The following is a 19,018-nucleotide window of genomic DNA, read 5'->3' as shown; positions in this document are numbered from 1 at the left end:
AGAGAGAGTGCTCATGTGAGGTTCTGAAGTGAAGGATGGTGATTGTAATAACGATCGTTTCTGTGATTTCAGGATGCTTGTTCAAGTCACATTTGGCAGCAAATTTTTAGTATCTTGAAAGACCTGAATCAATCACTTCAGGCCCAAACTATGAAAATTCTTAGCATTGAGAATAGGCTGTCAGACTTTGTAAGACAGCCAAGCCGTAATGCTAAAGGCTCGGGCCCTGAGAGCTGGGCTCTTCCCAACTCTAGGTGATTTCCTTCGCTCATTGGTGAGATAGATCAACGGTATATTGTTCAGCATGTTTAAAACTCATGTCCAAATATTGCTACAGAACATGAAGAAATTATTTCCAGGGCTATCTGCAGCCTGAGAATGGAGTAGGTGCCCATCTGTTCGCCACTATCTCCTGAGCTGAAACATTCCATCTCTCTACTTTCGAGCAGGACAATCCATCAGCATCACAACTGCAGGGTGCTAAGAGGCATCCTAGGGAGAAAGCTTCCCGTACTTTCTGAACATATTTGACAAATTCACCAAACACTTGCCATTTTCAATGACCTATGCCTTTGAGTCAGGATGCTCTAATGCATTAGAAATAAGGAATAAGGGGGAAAATCAATGGGAACCTCATCTAGGCATCCATCCACTTATTTTCTAGCCAGATATATTTTTTGTAAAATATTATAAAACATCATCTCTGTTACTAATATTAAATATATTATTTAAAGTGTTAATGCCTCCTTTTATCAGGTGTCCTCTTGAAAGTGACATCATCTTTAAACTGTGTGTGACAATCCCCAATGTACCGCTGTAGTGCCCAGGGAAGACAGGGCTACCTGGAAGCCCTATTTCTTCTTTAAGATCATCTAATTTTGGGGTGATCATCCAAAACGGTTAGTTGTGGGAGCAGACAGTGGGGGTTCCAGGCAGACAGATGCAGCAGATCCACATGTTCCTGAGCAGGAAGGCTTCGGTCCTGGTGGGCAAAAATCACGATGTGCAAGGCTGTGCAAGGACATCTGGAACACAGCCTAGCTCTGGAGAAACCGGTGCCTCATGTTCGGGGGCATTTAGGTTTTGTGCCCAGCAGGGAGAACCTCACTGAGATCAGGGATATGCTGCTGGCCAATAAGGTGCCAGCTGCCACCTGTGCTGGTGCCACCACCCCATGTGAGGCCACTGTGCCAGCCCAGAGTACTGAGCTGAGGCCCAAGAAGACCTCCTCCTTCCAGGCTTTAGGCACCACTACAGTCTCCAGGGGCACCAATGAAATCCTGAGTGACTTGCAGCTGATTCATACTGGAGACAAAGTGGGAGCCAGTGAGCCACACTGCTGAGCATTTCCCCCTTCTCGCTGAGCTGGTCACCCAGCAGGCGTCTGACCGTGGCAGCCCCGACAGCCCGGAGTGCCCGACAGCCCAGAGGAGCCTCTGCATTCTCGCTTCCCTGCAGGGTGTTCGAAACATTGCCAGGCGCGTCTGCAGACTGGGTACCCAGTTGTTGCATCAGGGCCCCGCTCTATCATCAATGGACCCAAGAGGGTCTTAGTTTTGCCTGTGGAGAGTGATTACCTTCCCACTTGCTGAAAAGGTGAAGGCCTTCTTGGCTGATCCAGCTGAATCTGTGGCTACTCCCCGGTGGCTGTGCCACAGCCCCAGCCAAGGTGGAAGCGAAGGAGGAGCATGAGAGCAGGGCGAGAACATGGGATTCGGTCCCTAATCACCAAAACACCAACTCGGCCAGCTTCATTGGTGAAACAAGAAAGTAAAGGCTTACTTCTCTTAAAGTTAATAAAAATGTTAACAACTATTTTTATTTAAAATTGTGATAAACCCTTCAGATTTCTCTGAACTCACCTGAGTATGCATGGCACACCATTAAATGGCTCATAGATGAAAAAACTGTCCCAGGAACACGCTGTCCACTCCTTTGAACAGCCAGTGGATGCTGGGCCAGGGAAAGCCTAGAACTTGGACAGTCCTTGAGCTCCTTTACCTCTTCTATTCCCTTTGTCCCCTGCCTGCAGGTCTAAGCAGGAATATCCAAACATTTAAGGTTCAGCTGGTGAATTTCCATCTAAATGTGAAGTAGATAGCCATTAATTAAAGGCCTGGAGGACAATAACAGCTCTCAGAGGATGAAAGGTCTCTACTCCACCTGTCACTGTGAGCCCCGGGAGGCAGGGAGGTTTTGCTGATGCTGTAGGCTTATCTTACAGGGGCATTTCTCAATTTTTTTCTTTTACCAGCAACTCTCCGTAAAAAATATACTTTCTAACACAACCCAATACATATATACATATACATACACATATACATATACATGTATAACAGAACAAAATTCCCAAATCAATACTTCCTCCTCTCCTTTGAATTGCACTCTGATATTTTCTCTTATTTTCCATTCCCTCTGTTCTATTTCATTTTTTTAAATGCCACTCAAATGGAGAACAAATCAGTGGTTTCCAGGGTATGAATGGGATGAGTGGGGAGAGGAGAGTTTGACTACAAAGGGTAACATTGACTTTGTGGTGGAGAGCTCTGTATCTTTTTTGTTTTTAATGTTTTTATTGATTTTAGAAAGAGAGGAAGGGAGAGGGAGAGAGAGATAGAAACATCAATAGGCCGCCTCCTGCTCGCCCCCTACTGGGGATCGAGCCCACAACCTGGGCATGTGCCATGACCGGGAATCGAGCTGGTGACCTCTTGGTGCGTGGGGTGATGCTCAATCAGCTGAGCCACACCAGCTGGGCTGTATCTTGATGGTGGTGGCAATTATACAGATCTATACACCTGACAGAATTACACACATGCATATCAAGTGTGGATGTAAAAGCTGGTGAATTCAGAGCAAGGCCACTCCTCTGTAGTGGTTAAATGTTTGTGCCAATGTCAGTTTCCTGGTTTTAATAAGGTACTATAGTCATGAAAGATGCTGCCATTGGGGGAAGCTGGGTGATGGGTACGTGCGACCTCACATGGGACCTCTCTGAACTGTTTTTGATATTTCTTGTGTATCTCTATTTCAAAACAAAAGTTTTTAAAAATGTTGCTCAATACCCATTAAAATTGGTATCATGAGGTCATAATCCAGAGTCGAAATCTTAAGCTCTATTGTACCAAGGGTGGGCATTGGCTCAGCAAGAGTGTGGCTCCGTGGACTGGTTTGTCTGAAGAGGTGCACCAGCCTGTGCAGGCCTATATTTAGTCTGCCTGGGACTCTAAGAGACCAAATCCCTGATTTCTGAGGTTGCATTGATCCACCCCACCCCCCACTAGAAAAAAACAAAACTGCCCCTCTTCCACCTCTGGGACTTCGGGGCACTTTTCCTCAAAGCATGGTCCCCAGCCCCACGCCTCACTTAGGGCACGTGCTAAGAATGAAGGTTCCTGCTACTCCCTGAGACATACTTAATTAGACTCTTCAGATGTGGGGTTCAGAAATATGCATTTTAAACATTTTAGGCTCCCCAGAGACTTTTATGCTCACCAAGTTGTTGGGAGGCTTGGAGAAGTTTGCTAAAACTGGACACAGTTCATGAATATGTGGGATGTCAATTCTAGCGAACACTGGAGTGAATTGTGAGTTTAAAGACCTCTGTTGTGGAACCAGGGCTTCTAAGAGTAACTTTCTCTCTAGCTTATGTGCTCCTTAAACAAGAAAGTTTTCACTGTTGACATAGCCACATTTCCTGCCTTTTATGACAAAAACATTTGTGACTCAGTTTCTCCAAGTGTGAGGACAAAAATCACAGTAATCTCCCTAGTTTGCAGCACTTCTGGAGATAATGGCCGTTTGTTCTCAGATGGGAGTAATTTCATTAGCATAAGTGGATGCATATTTTATAAACACAGACGCATGTGTTTCATATTCTACTGGTATTTATTTACACATTCTGTAAACACATGTATACAGAGAGCCACATGGACATTTTTAGGGGAGCACACGGAACATTTTGCTCATGTAAATACCACAGTTGATGACTTGGGGGCTTTTCTCTCAGGTGGCAAATCGGTTACCGCTCAGAGGCTCTTAGGTAACTCATTTTTACTGCCTTCCTTCTGGTAAAAATGTACCCCACAGTGTCAGCCTCTGGAATTTTCTCAACCTCCTTCCTCCCATGGGAAAGTCCTGGCCTGTTGAGCTTCTAATTTATCGGAAAAGGAGATCATCTTAAATGTCAATGATTTCTAAAAAGTCATAATCATGGCCTCCCCAGATAACATCTCTATATCCTCAGTACCCAACCTTAATGAAGAGAAATTTACTCAGGTTGAAGAGGGGGCTACTTTCTGCCAAGTAGATCTCACAGCTCCCTTCTATTAACACCAAGGTCTCGGACATACTTGGAGTCAAGGAGTTGAGTTAAAATTAACGTAGTCCCAGAAAGAGGCTTGCACAGAGCTGGGGGTGGAGGTGGAGCAGAATGGGAAAGGTAGCTACAGGCATTCTTAGATTTTAAAATAATATCTCCCTTGCAAGGGTCCTGCTTGAGACTGAAATAGCCAACTGTTATCAGTTGCATGAGAAACAATCAGTTAACTACAGCCCACTGTCTCCTAGGCTAAATCTGAATTTTTTACTAGGATAAATATAATGTAGAGAGAAAAGAATGTTAGGTAGAATTGGGCTCCCAAAGTTCTCTTGATTTAAATGACATGTTTTGATCCATAGACTGTGTGTGTGAACCTTTTTTCTCTTCTCTTTAAATTTGTTAAGCATGATTTTTTTTCTGACAGTGGAAGCAAAAATAATAGCTGTCTCCTGCTTGGAACTTATTCTGCCCCAGGCACAGGCTAAGCCCTTTGCATTCATCCTTACAAAAGACCTGTGGGGTTCGTATTCTTGCCCTCGCCTTATAGATGAGAAAACAAATGCTCGGAAAGAACCAATAGTTCGCTCCAGGTTAAACAGCTAATTAGTAGCTGGCCCAAGATCTGAACCCAACACCCATGTGCTTCCCAGAACCTCAGAATGTGATCTTATTTGGAAATAGGGTCATTGCAAGTGTAATTAGTTAAGATGGGGTGATAGTGGAGTAGGATGGGCCCCTACTCCAATATGATTGGTGTCCTTATGAGAAGAGACACAGAAGCACAGGGACAATGCCACGTGATGATGGAAGAGGCAGAGACTGAGGACTGCCGGTGACACCAGATGCTGAGAGAAAGACACGGAACAGATTAGGGCCTTAGGAGAGAGCATCGCCCTATTGACAGCTTGCTTCCCGACTTCTGGCCTTCTGAACTGTGAGACAATAAATCTCTGTTGTTTTACAAAGTACTCAGATCCAGAGCCAGTCGCTGTGGATTGTACACTCTCAGGTCTTCACTTCCTCCCGCGGCCACTCCGTCCGCTCCCACCTTTCCAAAATAGACGACTCTCTTATGTATTTTCTTCTTTGATTGTTCGTTCGATCAGCTGTACTCTGTATGGGAGGCGCTTTTAAAACAGTGAGGACAGCTGTAATCCCCAACATTCTCTGCATTTTATCATTGCCATCATCATTTCAGCTCTTGGAATAGTCCGGTGAGATAAGTAGACCGTCTTTGATTTGGAACATTGGCACTGAAAACCTAGCTGCTGGCTCTGAGCGAGATTGCCCAGGAGATGGCAGTGTGGATCACAGAAACACACCGGCCTCCGCCAGGCCCCAGCTTGGGAATCCTGCTGCAAGGGGCAGGCGCTGGGCTCCAGGCCTTCGTGAAGGCTCCGGAACAGCCGGCAGACACTAAATAACCAGAGAGGCCACTTCAGTAAATATTTTCCAGCTTTGCAAGGTCCCTGCTTCTTGCTAAAGGGAGAAACATTGAACTACAGTGTGACACCCCCCACTTAGAGAAACTTCCAGTCCAGACATGGAGACTTTTTTACCAATATCGGCCTATCAACTATAATCTATGCTGTTCCCTGTTAAGGCAGGCATCTCAGTTCCAGTGTGTAGATGGAGGGCTGAGAAAGAGTAAAAGGGGGAGAGCGTGGAAGCAGGAAGGAAACAGAACCCCACGGGAGCACTGCTTCTCCAACGCTTACCAGCTGTGTGATCCCGGGCCCTCATTTAGCCTCTCTGAGCCTAAGTGTACCTTGCTTTTAGTTATTTTTTTCATGAGCATGATGTCTGCTGTGCTGATTCTACACTGTTGTAGTACAGCTCAAATGAGAAGACTACTAAAACTAGAAAATGTTTTTATTATCTATTTCCATAAGTATGATCTAAGTGATTCTCAGCATTATCTTGGACCAGAATCACCTGAAGGGCTATTGGGCATGGACTGCGGGGCTCCATCCCAGAGCTTCTGATTCAGTTAGTCTGGGATGAGACACAGAATTTGCAGCCAGACCAGTTCCCGGTGATGCCAATGCTGCTGGTACAAGGAGAACACTTTGCGAACCCCTGGCTAGAGCCGGGCCCAGAGGATTTGAGGCCTTCTACGTTTCTTAGAACTTCCTAGGCTATCAAAATTAAGGAAATTCTTTTTAGAAAATTAGGAAATGTCCTTGTCTTTATTGAGCACCAGTGCTCAATGCCTAGATGTGACCAAATGTGTGACTATCTTATGGGTCAAGTCCTTTCCAGCGGGTGTACAGTTTGCATGAGTGTATGCTTGTTGCCCTGTGGTGCCTGCAGAGCCCACTCACCAAGGCTGCCACCAGGAGCGGGTGGCCATTGAACGCACAGTGGGAACAGAAGGGAAGCTCCGTGAGGACCAGGATCTGTCTTGGGAACACTACAAGAAGTGGCTGGAAGTGGCTGGGTCCTGCTGGCCTTCTAGTCCCTTACTCTGCTCTATTTTCACCATAGTGCCCAACGTCTTCTAATAGTTTCCCTTTGTTTACTGGGTTTATTTCTTGTTTACCCCCAAATATAAAGAACAGGGAGTTTGGTTCACTTTTATATGCCCCAAGAACAGTGGCTAGCAGGTAACAGGCACACCAACATTTCACTGAGTGAATGAATAAATGCTGGCTGTCCCCAGCACTATGGTTTCACAAAGCAGATTGGAGCCTACTTACTGCCTTCTGAATAACTGTAAGGACTGCTGCATTTGTTTTCGACAAACATATATTGACCATAACGAACTAGAAAACCCAGGTATTTGGGGAGGAAGCTGTAATATTAAAGAGCATGGAATTAAAGAACCAAAGAATTTAGCGCCCAAAGGGGCTAAGAGAGTCTCTAACTCCCAGTGCTTTACAGATGAGGAATTGGAAGCCCCCCTTCTGCAGCTGGCTGAGGAGAGCCCCGGCCTCCTCTCCTTGGCAGTAGTTTCTCTGGGACACCCTGAGGAAGGAACCCCTGATGGCACCCTCCGAGGAACCGCAAATGGACAGAATGCAAATGAGACAGGTGAGGGCTGGTGAGAGGCTTCGATCCTGCCCCGAGGCTTTCACTTTGACATCCAAATAGCCGAGTTCTGCACAACTAAGTGTTTTTTCCACACTTAGAGCCCGCGGTGGGCTGTGCTGTATTTAGATTTTACTGATGCCCCTGCCTCTTCCCACTTTACCTACTCTGAAGTCGAGGCTATGTAGCTACGCTCACCAGTCTGACATTCTGTTTTTCTGATCCTATACCTTGTGATTTGGATTTTGGAGTGAACTTGATCATAGGTTTAGAAAGGGTGGCTCAAGGTGACGACGAAGGCTCTGTTTTGAGGCCTTAATAGACTAGGAAGATGTCAGAGTAAGACTCAGAGGAACCAGAAGCTCAGAGATGATATAACCTGAAGAAAACAGATGCAGACGCCAAGTAAGTGGCCCCGAAGTCCGGCCAGTTCAAAGGCAGCGCTCGCAGAATGAACATCCATTGAGCACTGACCGCGCTGCAGACCAGCAGCCGAGTGCTTCACCTTCTGGAGCGTTGCACCCCCTACCCATCTGTAAAGTACAGACTAGGCTGAACCACATGCAGCTGTCACTTTTATAAGTGAAAATGGCTGAGAAGCAGCAATATCATTTGGCTCAAACTAAAAATACTCATTCCCGTCTTGTAGATAAGGAGCCTGGGCCTCGGGCTGGATAAATAACCTGCCAGAAGTCTGATGATGGAGCTGAGGATTTTGAATCCAAATCTGGTGACTCCAAAGCCCACTCTCTTTCCACTATATCGTGGGGTCAGAAAGAAGGTGAAGCTTAGCAAATCCATAAGCTATCACGCTGTATTGTGCTGGTCAACATTTCTGTTAATCACTTGGAGCTCTTCACTCTTCCTTTATGGTCATAAATAATGCACTTCAGGAGAACTGCAAGCACTATCTTGAAGGAGCCCTAAGTACTGACAGAACCACAAATGGCTGTTTTCAGGTTATGAAATTTTAATAACATATTTTGTTGCAATACGGCATCTATCCTTTTAAAGAGAATGTTCCAAGAACTCATCATGTGATTATAAAATAATAAGACTCTTTTCATAATGGTGAGGAAAAGCCAATACCTCTTGGCTCTAAGTGGCAACACTTAGAATCTCCTAAAATTTTTTAAAAACCTAGGCACATCACAATGCTTTCTCAAGCAAGAGTCGATAAAGCACAAAGTAGGTAAAAATGAGGAACTAAACAAAACATGATAAGGTTAATCTGGTATATACTAATGACACTCCTAATTATATCATAGAGAGACAATAGCCTTGGAGATTTCTCAAGTGACTGCGATGGGAATGACTTTTACTCACGACCAAGCTGAATCTTTGGGGTTTTCTCTTAGTCTGTGTCCTGGTATCATTGTTGAAAATTTCCCATATCATGGGTTGTTTACACACACACGCATGGCACATAGTGGAAGCTTAATAAATATGAAACAAATGAGTGATACTGAAAGACCAGCTTTTTGTGTCATTTTATCAGACAGTTGGGTAATCACTGTGCTAAAAACACTGGGATGAAAATAAAGCAGTCATTAAACATTGTTTTCTGGCTGCTCTCCTTGTGTATCTTGCGATGAAATTCCCGTGATCTGACACTGATTGGTAGATGATGTATGAGTAGAACAGAAATGACTTTGGAGTTAATGAGATTTTGACTCTACAGCATTAAGAGGGGTAAAAATGTGAGAGTGTCAGTTTAGATTTTCCTCCTACACACAATGAGTACAAAATACTGCTATTTCCATAGTACAAACAGCCACTGTCCAATAACTGACTCTTTCCAATTGCGACAAGTTGTGACAAGACAAGATGTATGCATATGAGAGACTGTGCAGAGGTTTGAATTCATAAAGAATGGGGTAAGCTGATTACGTATAGACTTTCTTACGCCCAGTTTAATTTAATTAAAGACCTTGATCAGAATCAAATCCACATGGTGCTTCATAGTATCTGTATACAGGCTGTCGACTTTGTTAAGGTGGAAGTGCGTGTCCCAGAATCTCCGCCCTTTGTGGCTCCTTCCAGGTTAGATTTGTCCAAAAGGGGAATTTGCATGAAGAGGTGAAGCTTTCGGGAGGTCATCGGTTAGACACAGCGACAGACACGCCTGGAGGCGCTGGAGGGCTGCAGGCTGGTCTGTCCCCAGTGCTCCACATTTCCTTCCTCCTGGCTTCTGGCCTTTCGCCAGATGCCTGGCTGTGGAGACACAGAGACCCAGCTTCTCCATCAGCTGCTTCTTGATGGTCTCTCCTCGAGAGGCTGGATGTGCTTGGCTCTGACTGGACGCTGCCTCCTCTGATCCCCACCCTCCCTGTCAGCCTTCACCTCCCAGCACCTTCTGCCATGGGAAGGTCTCCCTCCTGTGACAGATCCCAGTTCCGTAGCTCACAGTGGCTCTGCCTCCCCGACTGCACCCCGATGGCAATGGGAACAATTTAATTTGTAGTAGCTTTGTTGTTTTGAAATTTAATACATACTCATAATTTTAAAAATTGAGCAATACAGAGAATACAAAGAAAAAAAGCAAAGAAATCACCCCAAATCCCACTTACTCAGTCTCACTGACCAGAAACAGATTTAGTGCTAATTTTGCACAAACTACCTTTGTGGTTCAGGGCACACTAAAGCCATTCACAGGACGAAGGAGGAAGCAGTTGTCATGGATCTGAGTAAATAGTTAAATTTCCTGCCACTGCCACCCTAGATTCTATTCATGGATTATTTGGGGATTAAAAGTAGGTGTGTTTATTTCCCATTCCACAAACCTGAGCCATAAGCATATATGTTAACAGAAAATTTTATATGACATTTCTCTCTCATTTCAATTTGGGTCCATGTAAAATAGCCTTGCTTCAATTATGACCATAGCTACAAACGCCGCCCCTCCTCAACTCCAAGCGCAGCGTGTAGGGTGATCTGTGGCATGCTCAATTCTAACTTGAGTATCTTTGCATTTTTCCCCAGAACAATCTCTTGAGAAAAGTCAGGATACTTCGGGTAAGATGTCATAGCAACAGATTAAACTAAAGAAGGGACTGGGGAAATATAGCATCTGAACTTTCCAAGCCCAGACTATACTCCATTCATGCTTTAACCACGGAAGACTCAAACACGGCATGAGAAACCACCATCGCTCTTTCCTCTAAAACCAGCCCCTAAGCTCCCCTTCTGAAAACCTGGGGAAAGAGAAGTTTTAGTTGTTTGCCCTTTGCCCTAGTCAGGTCCTAAGACCTTGCGACTCTGCAAAACCTCCAGCGTGTGGCACAGGACGGAGCAAGAGGCAGGCGAGAGGAGCTGTGCCCGGCGGACGGGAGGCCAGGCTCACTCGCTGCCGGGCCTCCTCCTGCCCACCAGCCTCCCAGAGCAGAGTCCAGTCTGTGCCCAGACAAAAGCGTCACGTTACTGCATCACTTGAACTTCTCGAATAGCTGAAAGTTCAATATGAAATCTGCAAAAGCCAGGAGTAATATAGTCACATATTTGACTTCCAGGCCAAAGATCTGACGCTCAGGTGGTCTTGGATAAAGGACCCAGCCCCTCTGTTGTACAGGATGCAGGTTAAAAAACACGTGTCTGCGAAAACGCACTGTGAGTGATGAAGCGCCATGTGAACGCAGTGGGCGTGGCACTCACGCGGCTGGGCTGACACGCGACCGGTCACTGAGAAGAGTTTTTCAACATTTCTACAAAGTCTCCGCCCTGAATTCTCAGGGGCTCCCTGGCTCCATCCTTCGGATGCCTGTGAGTCCCAACTCTGCATCACCTCGGTTCTCTGCTCACTGTGCCTGACCCATAATGCGTCAGCCCAGATGCGGAACTCGGGCCCTTTCCTCATTCCCCCCAAAATTTCACATAAGGGCTGTGCTTGTAGCAGGTTTTTGAGGAGACAGAGTGGAATCTCCAAATACCATGAAACCTTGCCTGAGACTCAGCTGCTCTGCAGGCCCTGCGGCCCGTCTCCCCCTTCCACCCCGAGAGAAGGTCCGCTCACTGCCCTCTTTGAACTCTCCTCCTGAAAGCCAATGCGTGGGAGCGTCGCTGTCCCTTTTCTCCTGCCACACCCCTAACACCAGGCTTCCCTTGCATATCTAAAAGCCCTGCCTGCACGCTGCCAGAGCGAGGGGCCTCTCCCTTTCTTCTTCACCCCCATTCCTTGCGGGGGGGGGGGGGGTGGAGAAATTTTATTTCTCCTGGAGAAAAAATTGTGTCCCCATCACCCCTCCCCCTAGAAGACAAAAGCAGCTATAGTCCATTTGTGTTTACAATTTTTTGAATTGTCCATTCATTCAACTAGTGTTCACCTCCTTCACTGGGTCAGGTGTTGCTCTAGACGTTGAGATGCAACCACAACAGTCAAAAGCATGCCATGGTGGAGCTAGTATTCAGGGTGGGGGCGGGCAGGCAGTAAACACATGCACAGTTACTATGAATATTTGTCAGGGTGAGGCAAGCAGAAGAAGAGAAAGCAGGAGGGGGCAATAGGAGGAAGGCCTCTTTGACCCTCACCCAAGGATATGTTTATTGATTTTTGAGAGAGAGGAAGGGAGACAGAAAGAGCGAGAGAAACATAGATGTGAGAGAGAAACATAGACCAGTTGCCTTCTGTATGCACCCCAATCGTTAATGGAACCCGGAGCCTATGTCGGTGCCCTGACCAGAAATCGAACCCATGACCTTTCAGTTTATGGGATAACACTGAGCCACACCAGCCAGGGCAGGACAGGCCTCTTTGAGAAGAAGTCATTTTAGCAAAGAGCTACAACATGCCTGGGAGTGGGTCATGACCATGAGGAGATGCTGCAGGCAGAGGAAACAGCCTGTGCAAGGGCCCTGAGGCAGGTTGCTATCACATCTGTATTTTATCCACATGAAAGATCTCACTTTTAGCTTAGTCAGTGTTTAAAGTTCCTTTAGGGTTCCAGAAGCTCCTCAAATTATCCTTACCTTCCTTTTGTATGTCCTGTTGATTATACCTGAATACATCTTGAGTCTATCTCTTCCCCTCCATCTGACCTCCCATTGCCCTTAAGTGTGCATTCATGAGTTTTCCCCTGGATTACAGACAGCTTCCTAACTGGAGTGTCCAGCCCCTTTCAGTTCCCATCAGAGTAATTCATAATTCAAATTTGAACACATCGCTCTGCTGCATTAATCAGCTCTCCACTCCCTTCAGCCCACATAACCTCAGAATAAAATTCAACCTCCACAGCCCGGCTGCAGCAAAGGCTGCAAGTGCCCCTCTCACCTCCCTGGCATCGCCGTTCCAGACATGCCCCCAGCGTCCTATCTCAAGCCGCTACTCTCCGCCAGAGGGCTTTCTCTTAGTTGTGGGCAATGGGCCATAAGTGCCAGGAATTAATGCTCCGAGGGAGCAGCCCTCAGCCAACGATGGATGGGAATGGACGGATACATTCTCTATCTTCCTGGCCCCTGAGCGGGAACCAGGGAGAGCTTAACTTTGAGGTGTGTCCCCTACTATCGCCAGATTCCCGGTGGATTGACTGCCGCTGCCCACCGTAGCCATCTGCTCCGTAACGGACGTTGCTTGGATTTCTTCTCTAACTTCTCTACTCTCTGCCAGTGCTTCCTAGGGTCATTCTCCAAATAAATTCCTGGTACTCACACCTTTGTGTTTGTTATAGTTGTAGCTTAAATTGTGTTCCCCAGCAAAAGAATAAATAAAAATGTTGAATTCCTAACCCCCGAGTATGTGACCTCATCTGGAAAGAGGGTTTTTACAGAGGTAATTAACATACGGTCACACTTGATTAGGGTGGGCCCTACTCCAATGATTTGTTTTCTCCTAAGAAAGGGAGAGACGAAGAAGGAAACTGCCACGTTACAGAGGCAGAGATTGGAATGATGTGTCTCACAAGCCCAGGAATTCCAAGGATTGCCAGCAACACCACAAGCTAAGAGCGAGGACAGATCCTCCCCTAGGGCCTCAGACAGAGCAGGGCCCTGCCAGCGCCTTGGGTTCGGACGTCTGGCCTCCGCAACCGTGAGACAATAAACGTCGGTTGTTTAAGCCACCCAGTCTGTGGTGCTTTGTCCCAGCAGCCCTGGGAACCGAAGCCGTGATCTACGGCTGCCCATCACTGCCTCAAAACTCAGTGACAAAAACAACAGCCATTTTCTTTTTCTCACAACTTTCTGGGTCAGGAATCTGAGCAGGGCTCAGCGGGCAAGTCCTCTGTGGCATGTGGTGTTCACTACAGTTACTCATTGGTATTCAGCTGACAACTGGGCAAATCCAGAGCATCCAAGACGGCTTCGTTCACGTGTCTGGCACTTTGGCGGGGATTTCGGGGATGGCTAGAGGCTGGACTCCGCTGGGACGGTTGTCCAGAGTGCCTACACATAGCCTAACGTGGACGTGTGAGGCCATCAGAGCTCTGACACGGTGCTTCAGAGATCCCAGAGGGAAGGTGTTCAGGACACCCAGGCACCAGCGGAAAGGCTTCTCGTGACTGTCTCCGAAGCTCCGGCGTGTCACTTCTACCACATTCTGTTGGTCAAGCAGGTCACTAAGTTCAGCCCAGATTCAAGGGGTCAGGAATAAGCCTCCACCTCTCAGTGGGAGAAGTAGCCAAGAGCTGTAGCCATCCCTAATCTACCTCACCTTGCCTCTGGGTCTGCTTCTGGGGGAACCCAACCCAAGACAACAGCCTACAAAAGCCTTCAGGGTCTGGCCCCTGACTATTTCTAGAAGCATCTCTTGCCCTTACATTCACCTTTGGTGCCTGCTGTACCAGGCTCCCCGCTGATTTCTAGCACCCCACCTTTCATCTTGCTTCCATGCCCTTATTTATTTTTTATATATATACAGAAAACACACACAGTAGGTACTTCATGCCCTTCTCTGCCTAAAATGCCCTTCTCCCGATCTTCGCTCACCTGGCAGATGAACTCGTGCTTCACGGCCTAGCCGGGACTCGTCTTCCATTCTAGCAAGGTCGCATGGCTCTCTTCTCACTCCTGTCTCAACTGTTGGGTAAACATCTGTTTACTTGTCAGTAAGTTCCTCCCTAAAGGAGAGGGGTTTCTTCTTTCCTCTGTCTGTCTCCTCAAGTCTGTTGATGGGCAAATGGATGGTCTGTGGCCCTGAGAACCCCAAGGCAAAAATCTAATCGATTAAGCAGATTGCTAAAGCTTTACAGCAGCGTTCTCCTGACACTTCTTGGGTGATTTTCTTAATGTCAACCATGTCAGAGTAGAGCTGGTTGTCAAGCTGCTGTGAGGGAGACGGGGGATGGGGAGAAGCTGATCAAATAGAACCATTTGGTGTACAGGGGTAGGACGATAGATGATGGATTATCTCTACACCCTCACTTAACTCTCCTTGTTCCTGGACAGGCCTGGCTGATATCTTAATAAAGCTGATTTCTTTCTTGCCCCTTGCTCAATTCTAACAGTATAAGACAAATCACAATTGCTGCTACAGGCGAGCTTTCGTCACAAACCCTGTCACACTGGGATAAAGCCTAATGGCGATGTAAGGGTCAGCAAACATTTTTCTGTAAAAGGACAAATAGTAAATATTTTAGACTCTGTGGACAAGAAGCGAAATCAGGGATATTTTGTGTAGATGTTTATGTAACCATTTTAAATTGTGGACAAAAAGGGGCCACGTACTAACCCTGCCTGTGTGGCAGCCTTGCAGACTCAGAGACCTAAAATAACCACAAAGGATGGTCTGAAATGAAAACTTTTTAAACATAAGCAGTTTATGGTTGGTAGTCACGCCCTAAGGCAGTATTTTTCCTTCACAAAGGTTAATTTTCACCTTAACTAAGCCTGTCTGTTGTCTTTTACATCTGAAATAACATACAGGATGAACACAGGCCTTTGCAAAACGAAGTAATTTCCCCCTTTCCCAGGCCCTCAGTGCACCAAGACAGAGACCAGGAATCCTCTCGTTGTTACTGATACCTTGTTAACTGTTGACTGTTAACTATTCTACACCCACCTAAGTAAAAGAAGTGTGTGTCTATCATTTTACTTTTTATCCAATGCCAAGGGTTTCCCCACTTTGCTTTCTCCCACCTCCCTGCATCTCCTTTGACTGTAATGTATAAAATAAAGTGCAGAATTGCCATTCTCGGGAGCATTATTTCAATCCTTTGAGATTTTGGGTCCCTAGCATATGTCAAGAGTTTTGCTCAAATACAAAAAATTCTTCACAGGTTTGAATGTTTTCTTAGGTTAACAAAATGTAACTATCAAAACATTTTTAAAGTATCTCTGAGCTGGCAGACAGGGGGCCAGATTTGGACCACGAGCCATAGTTTGCCAACACAGGATGTAGTGGATTGAGAGCAAGATTTAAGGAGACCTGAGCTCAAGCCCTCGGTCACTTATCATCATGAGACCCTCAGCAGTCTCATCTTTTGCAGAAAGCCCTGCTGTAGGTTGTACAACAATGGGGGCTCCACTTCTGAGGGGGTGTGGCAGAGTTAGTGGTCCCGGCTAACCTCCTCTGGTCCAGGACCAAAGGGAGTTGCAGATACTTGATCCTAGTAGGGCAACAATGGAAAGAAACATGGTTAGAGGATTGGACCTCCAGGGAACAGACTGTGAGCTCGAACCCCACCCTAACACCACACTTATGGATGTGCAATGCTGGGTTCATGGATAAAATGACCTGTGTAGTGGACCTCAAGCCAATGCAGGAACTGGAGGACCCAGCCCAACATCTCATTCTGTATCGGTGCCCTAACAAAAGTGCCCTCATCAGGGCTCCAGGTCCTCTGGGAGTTGGGAATTAACTGGCTCTCAAGCCTCATTATCCAAGGATGCAGCAAGCACAAGGTCTCTCAACCGAGGTCTGTACGCAGTGCCTTCCTGGGACATCTGCAAATGTGCAGTTGACCTTTAAGGAAGGGCATTTGCCAAGGATGGCACATGTTCTGCAATTCATGGAGTAGACTTACATCATGGAAACCCGTCCTAACCAAATGCCATCATCAGCGCCCCCCTAAGAAACACTGCTACTGAGGCACTCTGGTGTCCCTGAGCTGTGGAAAGGGGACGGCAGGGACACCTTGTAAACTTTAACTTCGATGCACCTCACCTTTCTCATCTAATCTCAAAGGTGCTTGCAAGAATCAAGAGACACTGATATGAAAGTCTTTTGCAGACCGGCAAATGTTATAAATACATTAATCATTGTTATTGTTACAAATGTGTGCTCAGGTAGCTCCTAAGCGTTTTTATGCTCTTTAAAAAAATGAATGAGATAAAACTTACATGCAGTAAAACGCACAAATCTTAAGGTACAGCTCAATGACTTTTCACATATGTGTGTATATCTCTCTGCCACCTAGATCAAGATATAAGATGGTTCCATCACTCCAGAAAGTTCTCTCACAGCCCTTTTCCAGTCATTACCCCCCTCCCACAGGCAACCACTGTTCTGAACTCTCCATAGACTAGTCTTATCTGTTTTTGAGCTTTGTATAAATGGAATTATACAGTATATGCTCTTTTGTGTCTTCTTTTGAGGTTCAGCCGTTTTGTTGCTTGTATCAGTAGCTCATTGCTTTTTATTGCTATGTTATAACGTACATCTCTTTTAGGTCAAAAGGAATTTTTTTAATCTCACACTTATGGCAGAAGCAGCATAGACTCATTCCATCCCTAGCATGAGTTCTGAGCCTGGTCTTTTCACCAGCCTGACTCCCATGCTTGGGGAATGACAAAGTCAATTAGCTTTCAGCTGCGTTGGGAACAGGACCAGACTGTCAACCGGAACAAGGACAAGGTCTTTGAGGGAAAACAGTTCCATTAGCTTAACATTTATTAACCTACTTATCTGTTCTTCAAATCAAAATTCTGCTTGTTTCATATTTAACTGTTTTATTTACATAGAAATAAGAAAGACAGACTACCTCTCTCAGCTTGGGAGCATGGCACTTTAAGACAAAAAATACACACTCTGCAAGCAAGAGGCGAGGAGTGGAATGGAAACCTCCACTGAGTGCTTTCCTGGCTCCTTGCCATTCTGTGAATACTTAACGATATACTTTTAAAGCCAACTGTTCTCACATTTAGGCCAAATTTTCTTTTGCTAATATGGTCTTTTCTTGTCTTCAGTCCAAAACAGATTGAGAATAGAAAAAGATATAATCTATCCACAGTTTTATTTCACCAATAGTCTGTTCAATTTCCACTAAGGGAAATCATTTACATATCTTTACATATTAATGTTGGTGCTAAAGAACACAAGTCAAATGCAACGTTTGGAGCCCAAATTGAGTAAGAATTTCTGTGGAAGTGCAGGCAGTTTCTTAATTGGTCAATTCATTGAACTGGTAATGCCCATTGTGGAGGTGATTACCCACAAGGGAATGAATGAGCCCATTGGGAGCAGTGTCAACAATCTATGGTTTTAAGTTTATGTTTAGGCAAGTGTCTAACACATGTTCTGTAACTGTCAATGGTGCCATGTCAAGTTGAATCTGGACCCCCTTAGAATCTGAAAAAAAAAACCACCCCACAAAAAACAAAAAACAACCTCAGGGAGAAATGACCTTACATTTACCCCCTGCAGCACCCCCCCCCTTGCCTTTTTGTCACTGGCATCACTGTAGTTTAATCAGCATCCTTAGTATCAGCCTTCATATTTCACAGTGCTCTGTCCCATAGCTCATCCGGGTCTGGCCCTTAGATTACCCCAGGAGGTGATTAGAGAAGGTAATATGGCCACGCCGAGGTGTTTAAGAGGCTGAATTAATTCTGCAATCAATGCAGTTAGTAAGTGGAGGAGGCCCTGCCTCTTTTCCCCTTCTGCCTCCAGTTTATCCTGAAGGCTGCCCTAAGAAAAGCACTGAAACAAGCTCTTCAGAATATTTTATAAAGCTTAATTAAAAGGCAGAGCCCAATTTAAAATAATTAAATATAAAGTCCTTTTGGTAGAATAGTAATAAATTTGTTTTATTTGTTCCAGCAAACTAACTAAAAACAATCAGGTATTATGGCTTAGTGTCTGTCTTCTTCTGTCCTACCCTTAGAATATTAGCTCCATCAGGGCGTGATTTTGTTTAGTAGACCAGTCTATAGTAGGTAGTCTATAAATACTTGTTGAATAAATGAAGGGATGAAGAAATGAAGGAATGAAAGAAAGAAGGAGGGAAGCCCAGATAGGTGGAGTGGCTTACCTAAGCCCCACAACCATAAAAACATGGATATTCAAGAGAGATTAACCAAAGAACTCATATGCATATATGCATAACCCATGGACACAGACAATAGTGTGGGGAAGGCCTGGGGAGGGGGCAGGGGTGGATGCTGGGTGGAGGGGATCAAAGGGGGAAAAAGAGGGGCATCTGTAATACTTTCAACAGTAAAGATAAATTTAAAGAGAGAGAAATCACAAATACCACCCCTTTGTTAAATTTTTTCAATTTTTAAAATTTCCGTTGGCAGCATTCATGTTCTTTATGAGGGCAGAGGGGTAAAAGAGAAGTTGCCATTTTTCTAGGGAAACGCTTGAACAAGTCTTTGGGATTACTGTGCATCTTACCTGAGGAAGAGCAGCGAAGTTGCTTTGGGAGTGGATGCAGGTGACTGGCTGGGCCCACCACCCAGCAAGTGGTTCACAGCATATGATACAAATCCACAGATCACAACATATCAGAGACCCTAGCA

At 45.6% G+C, this 19,018-nt stretch overlaps 1 pseudogene; it reads left to right on the top strand.

The window, feature by feature from the left end:
- The first annotated feature begins 208 nt into the window (after positions 1–208).
- LOC107532299 (large ribosomal subunit protein uL10 pseudogene) lies at positions 209–1,725 on the top strand (annotated as a pseudogene).
- The last annotated feature ends 17,293 nt before the right edge of the window (positions 1,726–19,018 follow it).

Source organism: Miniopterus natalensis, chromosome 12, assembly GCF_054644295.1.
Source record: "Miniopterus natalensis isolate mMinNat1 chromosome 12, mMinNat1.hap1, whole genome shotgun sequence".
Taxonomy (NCBI): domain Eukaryota; kingdom Metazoa; phylum Chordata; class Mammalia; order Chiroptera; family Miniopteridae; genus Miniopterus; species Miniopterus natalensis.
The sequence above is the reverse complement of the archived record's forward strand: the minus strand, read 5'-3'. Positions and strand labels throughout refer to the sequence as shown.